We start from the raw sequence: 17,589 nt of genomic DNA, 5'->3' as shown, positions 1-17,589 counted from the left end.
TTCTCGACACATTTTGCTTGGATCTGTGAGGGAGGACTGTTTTTTGGAGTGTTTCCTCTGGAGCTAGACAGAGTTTTGTTTCAAAATATTATCAGTGTTTGCTGACATACATCTTCCATTCATCACAGCTATTTACTGATTCACTTGCTGTGATTGATGGGATAGTAAATGATGAATGTTAAATAGAGAACACTCCACAATTTGTCAAGGTGACTGAAAAATATTTAACATTACAGAGCAATCAGTGTGTTTGGGAACATCCCCTCCTTTGCGTTGTACTTCTTTTTTCTTCCATCCCTCCATGGTGTGTGCCATGGGAGTTTCTGGCTGGGCCTTGGCCATGGCTTTGGCAGCTCTGATCATCGTACAGCTTCTCCAGTGATGGGCTTGGATGCCAATAGAATAAATATAAAGTTGAGATTTCTTTCTTTAAGAGGAAGGAGGGAAACTAGTGATAGATGTGATTATAATTCAGTGTTCCTAGTAACTGGTGCAAGAATATTTTATCCCATGTCTCTTTAGATGGTAGTAATTGTACCTGTACACATGGACTATTTGTGTTAATTAAAGTCACCTTATCAGAAGAGCAAATTTAGCAAACGTCAGCCATGTGAACAGAACTATCAGGGTCACGATGAGGCTGTCTTGAGGGAGATGTTTCAACCACTCTGAGAAGTCTGCTAAAGAAATTTCATGGCTCTGGGGTTGTTTGCCAGCTGCTCATCCACCTACTCCTGTTATTTGACTTTTCTCTCCTCAATCCATTCCTCCATACTTCGTACACTTTGTGTCCTGCCTACCCACTGCTTTCCAGAAGGAAAGAGGCCAGACAACTTCACGGTGAGGGAGGACTCTGTACCTGCAAGGTAGTGGCACCACTGAGCAAACCTCAGTGACTAGTTAGGATGTTGTGCAGTCAAGGGGCTGAACTGCCTCTGGCTGTTGAGATGTTACGACCTGATATAATTCCCCTTGCCTTGCTGCTTACTCATTAAGCTGTGTTTTGAATCCTGTGGCTTAGACCAGAGAGCATATCTTTTAGGGACACTTGACTTAGTGAGTAACTAGAAGGCTGGCAAGCTACCAAGGGAAGTTGAACAAAAAGGTGATTTTCATTCTCCAAATGCTAACAAGCTGAATGCTGACAGGGTGCCAAGGACTTCCTAGCTCTCATAGATCTGAACTCCGAATTCACAGCCCTCCTGAGGAATTTAGGAATCGCTGTTAAGCCTATTAAATTCCACCGATGTTTTTAACAACAGCTTAGATTTTACCACCAAAAAAAGAAAACTTGCAGGTCCTCTGGATTTAGTCCATCTTATCTCAACAGCTGAAAAAGAGCTTGGCTAAAAAGGATAAGGACGTCTTTTTTTTTTTTTCTATAGATTTATTAAGCTATTCTACTTGCTTCAGCCCCAAACAGAAAATGCTCTGACATATTCTTGAGTATTTGATATGGAGTGATGCAGAGAGTTACTGCTCTGGCACTGTAGACACTGCTGTCCCTGGGCAGGGGCAGCAGAACTTGGGCAATGAGCTCCTTAGCCATCCTATGGGTGTATTAGTGTGAGTGGTGTCACTGGCACTAATGACAGCTCAGGTTAATTGAAGAGGGGACAGGCTACTCTTCAACTGCCTGCCCCATGGACCAGGAACTGAGGGTTAGAGGACACACCTGCAAGAAATAGCATAGGAACACAGAATCACAGCATAGATGAGGTTTGAAGGCACCTCTGGAGATCACCTAGTCCACGCACCCTGGTCAGCACAGGGTCAGCTACAGCAGACTGCTTAGGTCAGTGTCCTAAGCACACTTTTGAAGATTTTCAGCAATGGAAACTCCACATGCTCTCTGGGCAACCTGCACAGTTGTCTGAGCAGCTTCACAGTAAAAAAAGTGAGGAAGTTTTTTTTATGTTCAAGTGTAATATTCTCCATTTCAGATTGTGTCCATTTACTCTTCTCCTGTGACAGACCACTACAGAGAAGAGTGTCTCTGTCGTCTTTACTCTCTCCATCTGGTGTTAATTTGTACACACTGATAAGATTTTCCTGAGCCTTCTCTTCCTCTGCTGCAAAGTTCCGGCTTTTTCATGCATCAGATCCTCCAGTCCCTTAATAATTTTCATGGCCCTTTGCTGGACTGACTTCATTATGTCCATGCCTGTCTTGTACAGGGAAGCCCAGAATGAGACACAGGACACCAGTCCTGAGCAGAGTGGAAGGATCACCTCCCTCAACCTATTGGTGATGCTCTGCCTAATGTAGCCCAGGAGGCTGGTGGCCTCCTTTGCTGCAAAAGCACACTGCTGGCCCACGGCCAGCTTTTCCACCAGGACCCCTAGGTCCTTTCCTGTAAAGCTGCTTTCCAGAGAGTTGCATCCCAGTCTGCTCTGCTGCCTGAAGTTATTCCTGCCCAGGTGATGGACTTGGTGCCTCATGAAGTTCCTGTCTGCCTATTTCTCCAGCCTGTGCATATGCTGACCTCTGAATGTCAGCAGAACACTCTGGGGCATCAACCACTTCTCCAGGTTGCTGATAGGGCACTCTCTCCCATTGTCCAGGGCATTAATGAAGATATTTGACAGTATTGACTCCTGGGGTACTCAACTAGTGAATGGCCTCTGTTTGGGCTTTGTGTCACTGATCCACACCTCACTGTGCATTTATCTGTTTGTACTTCACTGGTTTGTCTATAAGAATGTTTTGGGAAACAGCATCTAAAACCTTGATAACATCAAGACAAACAATGTCCATTTTGCCTTGGCCTTTATGAGATTTGCCTTCACAAATCACAGGCATCAAAGACCGGTGGCAAATACTCTTCCTGATCTGGTCTGTAGCAGACACCGATCACAGCATTGCCTACATTGGTCAGCCCTCTTATTCGAACCCATAAACTCTCAGCTGGCTCATTGTCCACCCCAGGCAGACCTCTATCCAGTGTCCCCAGTCTTGTGCATGAAGGACAAACCGCCTCCCTGCTTTCCCAGCCTGTCCTTCCTGAAGAGCCAGTATCCAACCATGGCATTCATACAGTTGTTGTATCACGTCTCCATGATCCCAATCAGATCGCAGATCTCGTATTTCCTCCTGTGTGCTCCCCATGCTGCATGTGCCAGTGTACAGGCACCTCAGGGAGACAGTCAGTCCTGTTGGTTTCCCAGAAAATGTATGAGAGCTTCCCCCAAAATGCTGCACTCTCAATGCTTCCTTATTTCTCTGCATGCATTTGTATTACACTGTATTCACTGCAGGTTAGGGGCTGCTGACTGTGAGAGGAGATTTAAGCCTCTTTAAAGACAAATTGAATTTCCTTAGGCCAGAGATTAAATTTCAGATTTCCTAGCCCCTTAGTCAAAGAGACTTGAGAGGAAGGAGGCTGTGGCGTAAGCCACAGGTCTCATCCCAGTACCATCCTCTGCTGGGGGCTGCTCTCCTTTTAGATCACGTATGCAAAAGCCCAGAAGTATTTCTGACTATGTGTGGCTTCACTGTAATAGGCTTGTGTAATGTGATCAAATCTGATTGCTGCTCTTGGGTTGCCTACCTCATCCTTGGAAGAAGGTTTGGCAAACTGGTATCTTGGGTATCTGAATCTGTCCCAAGTTTTGTGACACATACGGAATGAGGGATGGTCCTCCTGGAAACCAAGTCTGCTCCCTGGTAGAGAGAACATGGAGGAGCTGGATTATTTCCTCCTTCTGCCTTTGGTTTCCTGGTCATGATAAAAAACACTCCTTTGCAAGATCATTGAAAGATAGTAATAACTTCTTGGTCCTCCACAACTGTTGTGAAAAAGTATTTATTGAAACCATAATGAGGAGCACCATGGGATAAAAGTCTGAGAGGAAAAGAACCTGTTATGGGTGTTAGAGTGCAGCAAATAGAACCTCTGGCAGCTGGGGAGGGATGAGTTTCAACAGTGGAAGAAACCCTGCCTAGAGGTCAGTTTAAGTCAGAAAAAAAATGTTTCCTAGCAAGATGTGAAGGATAAAAAAAAGCTGTATTGTTTCCATTATAAAATCATTGTTGACATGTGTTTTAGAATAACTTTACAGCTGATGAGATGGGAGCAGAAATTTGAGAGTTGGCATAATAGATAATTCTTCCTTAGGGAGGACTCCTTGTAAAAGCTTCAGAGAAAACAGGATAAAATATAACTCATGGGATTCTCTGGAAAAAGTTGGGTTTGCATAAGGGGGTTCAGGTTTTCTTGGTTTTATTTTTCTATAGGCCACTTCAAGGGCTGTATCCAGTGTTCATTGCAGGTAGGTAACTGAACAGATACAAGAGAGCACAATGGTGGGCTCCACAAACTGCCACTTTCATAATGGGTTTCTCCTGATTTCAATCTACAGGACACATGACATTCCATCTTAGTTTCTGTTCCCATGGCTTCCCAAGTCAGTGGGTCACTTCGAGGGATTTGCTGATGGAGATCTTCAGAATTGCAGCATATGCTATGAAGCCAGTGTTTCATGGGAATGTCTTGAATATGGCTACAAGATGCATTATTGCCACATAAACAGAATCTGACTTTGTAGTGTGTCAGCTGCTTCTGGGTTACTGTTTATGTCTATAGTCAACAATAAAACAGTAAATTTTGGGAGCTCTCTGACTTGGTGTCCTTGGGAAGATGAAGCATTAAGGTACTATGGCAGTCATCACTTGTCCTGTCAGGTGAAAAACAGCAAGTGAGGTTCATTCCTGACCTCTTCTGAGCTATTGTGCTGAGTATGTGTGGGAAATCACCTTTATTTCATATGGTTTCACTCTCCATCATCTCATTGATGCTGACTATGCTTACTGCGTGTTATCAGCACTTTCACTGTGAGAGGGCAGAAAACCACTTTTGCAGCAGCCAGAGCACAACCTGTATTTGGTAGTCAAGGGCCTTCATTCAACATCTGTATTTGAGAGAGGTAAACAAAGCGAGCAAACACCAGTTGGTATTGTTCTGTAGAGCAGAATGTTTCACCAACATCTGGTCTGAGACTGCTGGGTAGTGCGTATCAGTACAGTCACTGCAGATCAGCAGATATATTTTGGATCTCCATAATCTGTCAGAGAGAAAGCCCAGTGGAGAACAATTAAAAAGAACATTATTAAGTGAAGCTGGATGCAGATATTTAATGGCAGCACTATTAAAAAAATCCCTTTCTTTTTACCTTCTGCTCACTTATGTCCCCTCTGCATCCTCTTCCCAAAAATCTGCCAAAGCATTGCCAGCTTTTCATGAGAAATGTTTCCACCATGAAATTAAATACTGGCTGTTACAATATACATGTTACAGCCTCATCTCCACAAATCACTTTGATCAGCATGAGAAATGTGCCCTGCTCATATGGCAAAGAGAAGGGTGGGGGACAAGACTGGCTTAGGTAAACTTTCCCCAAACCTACTGTAAAACTCATTTGAAAAGGATGTTTACATTTCACTCAGAGCATGGTTTGACCAATGTAAAACACAGAAGCAGCCATAACTGATCAAGATGAAACCCAGTAATGGCTTTTCAAACAACACACTATGATCAGATCTATTCATGCACGTGGAAGCAGAACCTTGGAGACTACAGGAGAGTTTTAAGCTTGGGGTTTGCAAACGTTTCCTGATATTTTCTTCCCTGTAGTTAGAAAGGGGAAAAAAACCTACTCATAAAGAACAACAGAAAACCACACCAATTTCTTTTGGGATTTTGTTTTGCTTCTATTTTTAGAAGTCTGATGACCTTCAAATGTTTTAAGCAAAATGTTTACATAAATATTTTAAGAGCACTGCTTTTTACTACTGTCAAATCCAGTTGTGCTTCAAGAACTGCAGAGTCATACACATGTCTTGCTCTAAAAGAGTAGAGCAGGACTTCAATCCTAGTCTGAGAAACAGAGCAAACAGGCCCCACAACTTATTCTAGTGAAAATTGGGTAAACAACCTAAGTGGTACATAAAGGTTACCACATGAACAAATGACACGTGGTAGGGCTCTACTAGAATGTTTGCTGAATTCCAGTGTTTCCAAGTCTGTTATGTTTACTTATGCATTATACACATTTGTACTTATGCAGTGCATTCACATGCACACGTGTGTATGTAGATACACACACACTCTGCTGCCTGCTGTGTTTCTTCTGTGTAATAAGGCTTTTACTTTTTCTATCTCTGCACTCTTGGGAGAAGCAGCCAGTCTGAGAAGAGCTGGTGTTGGTACAGGTTGAATATATGAATTTTTGTTGATGACAAATCCATCATAGTGGACTTTTTCCAAATTACCTGGATACCTTCCTTCAAAGCTGCACTGTAGCAGTTTTATCATTAATTTGTTTACAAACAATTGTTGGCATTGAACTGATGAGCTTTAAAGGACTATCAGGATGTCTATAAAGCACATGCACTGAAATTCGGTTTATTTTGTAAGCTCTCCTGGGAAATTTTTTATGATTAGTAAAAACTCAGCTCACTTCTGATAAAGCCTTCCCATTCTTTCATCCTAAGGAGCCTCAGTGCTGCACCCAGAAGGGGTACAGTCAGTGCTACTTGTAGTTTGAGCTCTTGGATGTAATGAGCCTACAAAATCCAATTAGGAGACCAGACGAGGAGGGTGGAAATTACAGCAGCCTGCTACAGAGCAGGCTGTATTGGCCATTGGATCCAGCAGTTGAACAAAATACGGTTTTACACAGTTTTCAACAGTGAACCCTTTTAGAAAATGTTTCATTTTCAACTGATGTTAATTTGAAGACGGTGTTACACAAGGTAAACACATTTTTCAGTTCCTGACACTCTCCCAGATGAAATCTATCCCTAGCTTTGCTCACGTGAACAGTGCTCTTACCTGGCAGTAGGAAACATTGTACAACAAAAGTGTGAATATGCAGAATAAGTTCAAGATCCAATTGGGGCTCAAGCACCCACTTGCATTAAACCAGTTTTGGAACAAATGCCTAGCAAAACTCCTGTGAAGACTACAATCACAGGATTGTTTAACTTCATACGCTTAAGTAGCCACTTTAAGCCAAAAGTATTGTGCAAGCTTAAGATCAGCATATACAGACATGATCTGCTAATTTAGGACTGTACAAGGGCTGATAACCTGACTATGTATTCATACTTGATACAAACATTCAGGAATACGGACACCTTCTGATCAAGTTTGGTTTTCCCAGACTAGAAGTGTGTCATACAATCTCTTCCCTGACCTTACTAAGCTCAGTATGGCTCAGTACCAAAGTAGTCTGGCTTTTGACCCTGGTCTTGAGGACTTCTTTGAAGCAGGTCCTGAATGTGGCTCCTGATTCTCAGAAGAGAAATGTTTCAAAGTGATTTTAAATCCAACTTCGCTATTTTTCTGTTTATGCACACTGAAGTGGCTGAGTCCAAAGCCATATACTACAGGTATGCACATATCCCTGATTATATTTTCAATTAAATGTCATTCAAAAGTATATATCTGGAGAATAATGCATAAGTAATAATCATTAGATAATTATTTGATTCAGTGATACATTGTCGATTAGTACATGTAGCAAAGTGCTTGGGTTTTCAATTAATATAACCCTGATAAAATATCTAAGAGCAGTGCTCTTGACATTTGATCAGTGCCATGTTTTGAGTTTCTGGAGAAGCCTTAAAGGTTAGTGCTATATTTCATCCTTCCAAGCTCTGCATTCGAAAGCTCAGTCCCATGAAGCATCACGTGGTGCCAAGGAAAGGCAGCCATTATTTAAATTACATTCTGACATAAGCTGTGCAAAAATCTCTGTTGCAATCTTCTTTGCAGACAAAATCAGTGCCTTCAAGAATGGCTTAAATCAGATGAAATACTTTTGAAGACAGGTGCAAGATGAGGAGAGGAGAGGAGAGGAGAGGAGAGGAGAGGAGAGGAGAGGAGAGGAGAAGCAGCTAATAAGCCCTGGACTGCAATTTGGCCACCAAAAAGAGCAAATGGAAAGAAATCCAACTTAGAAGGGCAGAAGGGGAGGTAAAATATAATTTTCCACCCACAATGACATAGTTTTGGAAGTAGAGAAACGAAAAAAAGGGTGGGATTTAGCATCCACTGGAGAGATTTGATGGGCTGAGTCAAAATATCTGGAGGAGACAGGGACTGGAGGGACAATGGTTGTAGGACACCTATGGGTGGAAGGATAACTGCCCTGCTTAATCCAGTTATTGGGCGTTGGGACAGTGAATGAAATGCTCCTCTGGACCTTGTGTTCCCTGTCAGCCCAGCATGAGCCTGGCTGTGAGGGAAGGATGATGGGGCAGCCATTAGGGACAGTTTGTGTGTGATGTGCTCCTTCTCCAGAGCCTGAGCTGGCCTGAGGAGAAGGCCTTGAGAACAGCACTCAAGTGTAAACAAGCAAACCTAGCCTGCATCCTAGGGAGTGCTGAGCAGAGGGGCTCATGCTGAACACCTGCTGCAGCTGTGGGGTGACTCCTGCCCCAAGCTGGAGGAGACACAGGGGAGGCAGAACATCACAGAAATATCACTTTGGTGATATCTTTAACAGGAAGGCTGAGCCTCTGGCACTAGAACTGAGGGCAGTCTTGTGACATGGCAGTGGGAGAATGTCTGAGGATCATTTCTGATGAAATACTGGGGCAGAGTGTTCACTAAGAGCCAAGGAATGAGCTGCTGAGAACTGATGGAAAGCTGAATACTGGCTGGAAACAATACACTGTCCTACAGGTAATTGTTATGACTCAATGGATGACATAGTCCTTGTCCCAAAATTCTGTCCTTCATGGATTAGAAAATATATATGTAGAAATACTAAAAATACCTCTGCCTCCCTCATGCCTGCCTGACAAAAGGACGTCTCCAGCAGGTACACCTACGCAGCAGGCACAGGTCTTGCAGAGAAGACACATCTCTGTGCTTGCACTGTTCATCCTTACCCAGCAAGAGACAGTTAAAAATAGCCTGTACTACTCAAACCTCTTAAGACCAGTCAAGGAGGACTTACAAAACCATCTCAGGTGCCTTTTTACACGTGCAGCTGTGTATGCCTTGTTTTTCTGCCTTTATACAAGTCAAGTGCTTGGAAGACATAATTTGTGGTGTGGTTATAAGATACAAAACAAAGCATCAGATGTCCCTCAAAGACACAATTTTTAACTCTGCTTCTAAGGTGGCATCTGATGAAACTGTAGAGATTTTTTATTTTGTCAAGTAAAGCTTTGTCAACTTTATTGCTATCATGTAGTCGATAAACCAAGACTGGTTTCTGAAGCAGCTCAGATATAATAGCTGTTGTTTTTTTTCAAATGCAGTATAAAAGGCTTGGAAGAACAACTCTTGGATTTCATAGAATTGCATTGCAGAAATAACTTTTGCACCTTGCTAAAAGTGTTGAAGAAATCTGAAACAAGAAATGTATACAAGGCTTAAATGGTCTGAGCTGGGAAAGGAAATACTGCTGTATTTGGATATACAGTCCTAATGAGAGAGTAAAGAAGCAAAAAGCCTGTAGAAGCAGGTAGCATTTCTCACTGAACCAGACTCCTAATATCTGTGACCTTTGAAAGAAGAGTTTTAAGTAATAGTGATGACATCTGGTTTGTTCTCATTCCTGAACCTTCTTGTCTGTAACAGCACAGAATAATCAGAAATGCCTTGTACTCTTGGCTGGCTGCTTGCTTTTAAATTAGCACTCCAAGTCAAAATAGAGAATTTTGTTAAACACAGTCACACAGACTGGCAGATTTTTAGTTTCTGCTCTTCAGTCTAAAATTCTTCAAAGCCTTAGTCTTCTCAAAGGAATAATTAAAAGGAAAAAGTGGGTTTGAAGTGCTTGCAGAGATAGTCCTTGCAGAGCAGAAAGTTCCTATGTCTGGACTGCTTGTGCAAATCTAGTCTCAAGGTTAGTTTTTAGTCTCAGGAAATCTCAGTATCCTATTGCACCAGAAATGGGTCTATCCAGGCTAAATTGCTGTGCATCGAAAGGATAGGATCAAGCAGCTCATAGGACTGCTGACAGCTTTGAATTGGGCAGAACGAGAAGCTTTCATGCCTGAGGAAACAGCTGGGTGCCCTTTGGCAGCTCTGGATTCACATCAGGCTGAAGGCGCTAAGAAAAAGTGATGGGCGTGTATGCAGTGGCTGTACCCTCATACTCATAGGCTCTCACTCTCTTCATACAGACACACATACATATAGATGTGGGTGCATATATAAGTTTATGATTCATAATTACATTATTTACATGTTATATACAGTATCTGTAGTCTATAGTATATATACTTTTTATTTACAGGTCTCCCTATAAACATGCGGGTATCTGTCTATGTGTACACACACACACACACACACACAACACACACACACACACACACACACAGAGACACATAATCACAGCATTATTTTAAATTCCAGTGGTACCGGAGTTTCTGGGGTCTCATAGGAAGGACACAGTAATGCAGCCAGACCCTGTGCGTGATGTGCAGAGCCACACAATCTTCTCAAGAAATGTTTGTTCACAGTCTACCAGGTAAACTGTTACATACAAGGCTGCAAGTACCAACAGTACCAAGGTTGAAGCAGGTGGCAATGACAAAGATTTGCCTTAAAGAAACTCCTAATACATGAGAAGCTTCAAAGATTAGAGCATCACATTGCTTTTAACATAATCAAATGGGTGTATGATGCAACCCACATTGACAAGGGATGAAGTAAAAGTGTGGGTGTTCCTTGGCTACTGGCAATGGGGACTGCACTGATAGCTGGTGCCATGTGTAGGAGCAAGAAGTTCATCGCACAGAGCCGGATTTGCCAGCTAGCCCTTCATCCCAGCTTCACAGTGCAGTGGCAGATATTCACACAGCTGGCTTCCTGCTAACTGACCAGTCATGATGCCCTCTGCAATTCCACTACATAGGCTTGGAGATTACAACAGGGTTCCCAAAGGGAAATAAGGAATAGGATTCTATAGTTTACATCTGGCATGTCTTAATATGCCATAGAAGTCTGTTCTGCTGCTCAGGTACATACTGAGAGCCACAGAGCCAGCAGCTGTGACACAGTACATACCACAAGCACTGGATCTCCCCAAAGGGGGGGAGGAGTGCATTGGCTGCCCTGCAGCCACTAGGACAAATTGCGTTCCTTTGTAACATTTGCCAAGATGTTAAACATTGTACAGCAGGGTATGAAAACATGCTAAAGCCAAACTTTGATTTTCAGATTTGCATAGGCCTGAGCTGTGTGATTACCTCCAAACATCAGGCCAGGAAGAACAGTGAAGATAATTTGCCCGAGTCCTCACCTAATTCCCCCAAATTAGTCCTTGATTCAGTTCCAGTAACTACAGTTGAATTTGAGGATATTCTTCAGAGAAAAATTGACTAAAAACTTCTCCATGGATGGCAAATCTATGACAAACATCATCTTCATTAGTGAAAGTATTTATATCATATTTCTTGCTTTAACTTATTTATCAGCTCTAAATACAGAAGGTTGTTTTATCTTTACCTGTAACACCAAAACTCTTTGGCAGGGTCTTACAGACATTTTAGAGAAGATATAAGTAAATTTTTTTCTCTTCTGTAAGAGATTATTCAGGCCTTTAGGCAGTATTTGTCTGTGTTGAACTGTATTGAACTTTCTCTGATCTTTTTATATCCCTCTTGGAATGTGAAGTCCAGGACTGGACAGCACATTCCAGCTGCATCCATGCCAAGTGTGGAGGCAACAAACCTCACAGAGGTCCTGCTCCGTGACAAGCAGGGGACTACATTCAAGATCAGCATTGACTCTGAAGGTCCCAACATCATATTGCAATTTCATTACAGCTGATTATCTATCAGTAAGCCCTAATCTCTTCCAGAATAACTGCTCTGCAAGACAGAACACCTTATCAGGAAAACACGACTTGTGGGTTTTTTGGGACTAGATACATTCTATTGTATTTTACCAAACTGAAATACATTTTATTTGCTTGTGCCAGTATTTTACCAATTCCCCCAATATTGTCAATAATGTCTGTTTTCTTCTGGATCTCTTCTGGAAAAGACAAAGATTGAATGTCAATTTTGTCTTATCTTTTATCTCAGTCAGAATACAAGCAAAGCTTCCGTACACAAATCTAACTGTATTCAACTAATCTAACATTACTTCTAAAATGAGAATGTAATATCTTTCATAAATCTAGGCTGTGCAACACTAATCCTATTACCTCCCTTTAATTATTTGTTAGTGGATCACAGCACCTGTTCTTCCAATATTATTGGAGATGAGCAGGTCAGTAATTAAGGCATCAGCAGGGCAGAACAACGAATTCCCTCTGCGGTGGGCAGCAGGAAGGCATCATGGGCTCATTCTTTCCCATCTGCCCTGCCCACAACCCAGGACCCCACTCCAGCCCTCTCCACCATGGAATGCAGCTCGACCCTGCCCTGCAGACCCCCAAACCAAGGATCCCATGGCCTGGAGCTGCCTAAATCCCTGATTATATTCCAGTGACCCTAGGGTTTCCTCACTGGCAGCTGTTCTGAACAGACTACTGGTCAGCCTGGTGGTGAGGCCATTCCTTGTTTCCTCCTGCATGCCACCGCACAGCAGCCTCCACTAATGCTGTAGGCAGCTTTAGTGTAGGTAGCCTTCCATGTACCCCAGCAAAGAGGCCCCCATGCTCCAGCCACATCCTCATGGCCTCCACAGCTTGTGAGCACCCTGCTCCCACAGCAGAGGCTGAGCAGAAAGGTACCCAGGAGGGCAAGGTCCTTGACGATGTCCAACAGAAGACTTCTCAGGATGGATGTAGAGGAGCTTTTGAAGCCAGAGGAACACCTGGCTGTTCTCTGTCATTTTGAACTGCCTGTGATGATTCCCATATCCCCATCCCAGCCTGGTGAACACCCTGCAGGGAAGAGGAATGGTGTGGGCCAGATGTGCAGCCATTGTGGCTGGGACTCATGAGCGTCTTTCTTTCTGTGCCCCAGACAGAATCTGCCTCAACGAGTCCCCACCATACCCAGAAGCAAGCCCAGCAGGGTACCAAAGGCTGCAAATGGACACCCTGGAAGTACACTGTTTTCTTCCAGACCCTGGCAGGGCCTGGCACTGGTCTTGTACATTCAAAGCTGTTGCTAACCAGAGTGGGCTGCAGGTGGAGATCATGGTGATATCCCAACTGTGGACATGCTGCTTTGCCTATGTTAATGACTGCAGTCAAATGCTGAGAGTCCCAGAGCAACTGAGATGCTAATTTTGTCTAGCAGTTGCTTGTTCATACCCAGAATGGGTGTGGAAATAAGTAGCAGTGGTGGGACAATGTTGATGTCTTCATGGTGTGTGAGAGGAAAGTGAGAGGAATGGTTCCATAGGGAGGAGGGGCACAGCCTGTGGGCTAATGCTCTTCCTGTCCTCAGAGCAGAGAGCACAGGGGCTGAGTAAAGCCCCACATCTGCCCCACTCTGGCTCTGTATATCGCTGTGGCTGGCAGACATCTCTGGGCAGGCTCCATCTGCTGCCTAGGCTGTACTGGGCTGTGCAGCACATCCGAGGGCACACAGAGGAGTGGTGGCATAAGGTGAGGGTGTTACAACATCCCACAAGCAGGCAGGAGCAGCCTGTGGCAGTAGTGCACACGGGCATGGAGTCAGCTGGAGGGAGGCAACGATATAGCTCTCTGCAGGGACAGTGCTGATAAAAGTCAGTCCCCACCCATTTAGCTGTTTTTCTCTCTCTTTATAGACATACATACCTAAAAGACAATAAGCAAAACATATATACATTCATATATATAAACAAACACATCCACGTACTTCATACACACACACACGCACACGCACACACATGCACATATCCTTTCCAAGAATAGTGTGTAAATTCTGTTTGCAGTTTTCTGGAGCTCCCACAATCAAATCACTCAGAAAGGGGGTGGCTTAAAGCTGTAGTCAGAAAGCAATTTCTTTTCAGCTATTTTTTCCTTTTCAGCTACTCTTTGATAAATTGAGTGGTGTTTGCTTAAAAGTAAGTGTCGTGGTTTAACCCCAGCTGGCCACTGATCCCCACAAAGCCACTTGCTCACTCCCCCCCAGGTGGGGTAGGGGAAAGAATCAGAAGACTAAAAGTGAGAAAACTCATGGGTTCAGATAAAGATAATTCAATAGGTAAAGCAAAACCCCTGTGACTCAAACAAAGCAAACCAAGGAACTAATTCACCACTTCCTGTGGGCAGGTAGGTGTTCAGCCATCTCCAGGAATGCAGAACTCCATCATGCATAATGGTTACTGGGTAAGACAAAGGCCATCACTTGAAACATCCCCTCTTTCCTTCTTCTTACCCCAGCTCTATATGTGGAGCATGACACTGTACGGGATGGAATATCCCTTTGGTCAGTTGGGGTCAGCTGTCTCAGCTGTGTCCCCTCACAAACTCTTGTGTACTTCCAGCCTCCTTGCTGGTGGAGTGGTGTGGAGGGCAGAAAAGGCCTTGAATCCACGCAAGCACTGCTCAGCAATAATGAAAACATCCTTGAATCATCAACACTGTTTTCAGCACAACTCCAAAACATAGTCCCATACCAGCTACTATGAAGAAAATTAACTCTACCCCAGCCAAAACCAGCAGAGTAAGGCAACATCTATTTGCCAAAGAACTGGTTGCAGGAGTATTGTGAGAAGGTGGAATCAGAGAGTAATAGAAAATGTCCCTTTTCACATTGCTGTGATGCCAAGGGGAATGTTTCCTCCCCCACTACCTTTACTCTGCTTTTAAGAAGTTGGTGGTGCTCAAATAATACTGTACTAGTGTGTGATGCCAGCTTGAAGTTCTATTCTTCGGAAGCTTCATGCATTTAACTGGAGGGGTGGCCAGGGCAGCTTCCAGGAGGTGGATGCTATATGCAGGCATCCCTTAGGACTGAGTGTGCATGGAATTGCCCTGACTCTGCAAATCCTCCAGACCGAAAGTAGAAATATACAGTCATGGTCCACAGCAAAAGCAATCAAATCCTCTGTAAGCTGCCAAAAAAAGCATCAGCCTGGGTTGTTCCCGTGAGCAGGTTGGTGTGGGAGCCCATGCAGGCAGCACTGCTGCAAAAGCCTTAGGAAAAGTCACTCCTGGAAAGAAAACACTCACTCGTGATTTTCCTGATGAGTGATGTCTCTTTAAATAGGACTCACTCCCAAAGAAACAGCCTGCCCTGGGGCCTGGCAAGGAGGACAAGGCGACCAGCTAAACCCTTCACCTCCATAAGGGCTTTGTCTACACAGCACAGGTCAGCAGGAAAATGCTGGGACAGGGTGCCATGTTCCTTGCCTGAAAGGTCCAGTCAGGGCACTGGTGATGGCAGACCAGAGCCTCAGCAAGCTCACACCAGAAGTCAAGCTAAGGGTTGTCATGTAGAGGCTGTGCACGGTGTTCATGCACAATCTTGGTGTGGACATCCCTGGAGAAGGGGAGCCCTCGTGAAGGTTTGTGGTCTTGGAGGTGAGCTATAGGGTCGTTCCCAGTGAAGGCCACTCCTTGGCTTATGGTAAGAATAATGAGGGTTGCATGTACATTGGAAATTGGCTTTATGTTCACTTTACACAATGAAATTATGTGATCTTTTTGGTTTCCAGTTTCTAGTTGCTTGCCTTGTCCATGCCTTTCTCTAATACTGTAGGCACCTTCCTCCAGACAAGCTCTGGTATTGCCTGGGCATTTGGTGGGGCTGTGCAGCCCCCAGGAAAGCCCCTTTTGGCCAATTTTTCCAACAGGTTGCAGTGGACAAGACAGGGCTGCCAGCCCTCCAGGGACCCTGCCACCACTGCACCACACAGTGTCACACAGATCAACCTGAGCTCCTCTACATTGCAGCCAGACTGGGAAAGCTTGTTCTTTCCCCTGCTGCCCCCAGAAAAATGTGATACAGGGCATTTGGCCAAGACCTTGTCACCCCAGTAACCCTTCTGTTATTTTGTCTGTATTAGGAGGTGGCTTTGCTAGATGTAATGCTCAGGGTAAAAGTCAATTTCCCAGACCCTGCAACGTGCAGGAGTGACCTGGGCAGAAAGCAGAAGCTGCTCCCTGTGCTCTCCCCTCTTCCCCACGGACGAGCTCAGCTGCCTTCCTCCCACTCTGCCTCCCTTACCAACCCAGTCCAACTCCTGCATCCGGCATTTTGCGAAAGAAACTGTCTCCTTTGATCTGCTGATCTTTGATCATCTGGTATAACTAAAGATCATGAATTAATGCTGCTGTCACCTCACAGTGAGCCCAAGTTCCAGATATTCTGTTTGGTCTTGAGGTGCTCTGATAGCGGCATTTTTATGATTGGTTAAATAGCAACTGTGTGCAGAGAGCAGGGTTGATGGGAAGGTGACAGTAGTCCCTGTTGCAAGGATTTAGCTAATTATAGAGTAACACTCCTCTGCTGATGTGAATTGTCACAGCCCTGCTGGAAAGCACAAGCCATAAAAATTCACATCAGCGGAAGACACTTCCCATCAGCCAAGAATTTGCTGCAGCTTTGTCTCTCAGATATAAATATTTATGTGGATGGATCTGGCTCCATCTTGCAATTTGACAGTCTATGAAATACCTACAGCTTCAGACCTCCTCCTCACCCCTCTGCCTCATTATAGCTCTAACAGAAAGTATTATAAACAACAGACCTATTGCCTGACATTAGGATTTTTATTTGATTTCATGACATCCAGATCATATTACTATTGGCAAAAATTAACATGCCTCTGAAATTGCCTTTGTTATCCTTGTGGATATAGGCTGCAGAGATTCATTCTGAAACATCAAGAGATCCAGAAAAGAACTATACATTTCACTTCAAGTTGAAAACTTCCCTTGTTTAGTGTCTTCAAGAGAGCACACAAATAACACACTACATTTTTAGGGCATTGGCTTCTTAAAGCCTAGAGATCATGGTGGATATTGGAAGAAAGAACAGAAAAAAATGGATTACTATTTTTTCAGATATTTTCTGAAGGAGTGCTTGTGAGCATGGGTGAGAGAAATAGAGACATGGTATCACAGACTAAGTCACCTGGAGGAGTACCTCTGCTCAGTACCAGGCTGAGGCACACAAATACTGAATTTTTAAATATATTTGGGCCTCCAAATATATTGGATTGGGGCTGCCCCAGGCTGTCAGGAGGAGCTGCTTAGTGTTCGTGTCACAGAAAAGCCGCAGACATGGCTCCAGCATGGGCAACCTAGGGACTGACTCAATCCAGTACCCTCACAACGCAGCATTGTGACTCATTAAATACAGAAATGCTGAATAGCAACCTCTTTTACCCAAGGCAAACATGGCAAATTTAATTTCCTTGTGCCTCAAAAGAGGATTTGAAAGGATATCTTCCAGGACCAGGGAGTGTGCTGGCAGGTTGTGGGTGTACCCTCGTGCTGAAGCTGTCTTGTGGCATAAAAATGGGTATCAGACATCCCAGGGATGTTAGAGAACCAAGGACACTCAAGGCTGGCACTGGTCTGGAGGTCATTGTGCTCATCCAGGCAGGGGAGCCCCAATTTCTCCTTATTATTGCCCAGGCTGTCCCTTTGTGGTAGCCTACCAAGTCTCTGGATAAAGTGCAGAGTAAGCATGGGGAGAAGGACTCAAATTCCTTCTTCCTCCTGGGCAGGT

The 17,589-nt window shown here is 44.1% G+C and overlaps 1 long non-coding RNA gene across 1 annotated transcript; it reads left to right on the top strand.

Annotated features, from left to right (window-relative positions):
- The first annotated feature begins 4,237 nt into the window (after positions 1-4,237).
- LOC113965550 lies at positions 4,238-4,612 on the top strand. Its single transcript, XR_003533568.1, has 2 exons — positions 4,238-4,271; positions 4,362-4,612. It is a non-coding gene; the product is annotated as an uncharacterized LOC113965550 (long non-coding RNA).
- Positions 4,613-17,589: the final 12,977 nt, after the last annotated feature.

The sequence above is a fragment of the Neopelma chrysocephalum genome, unplaced genomic scaffold (assembly GCF_003984885.1).
Source record: "Neopelma chrysocephalum unplaced genomic scaffold, ASM398488v2 Primary Assembly neopelma1_45, whole genome shotgun sequence".
In the NCBI taxonomy this organism is placed as follows: domain Eukaryota; kingdom Metazoa; phylum Chordata; class Aves; order Passeriformes; family Pipridae; genus Neopelma; species Neopelma chrysocephalum.
The sequence above is the reverse complement of the archived record's forward strand: the minus strand, read 5'-3'. Positions and strand labels throughout refer to the sequence as shown.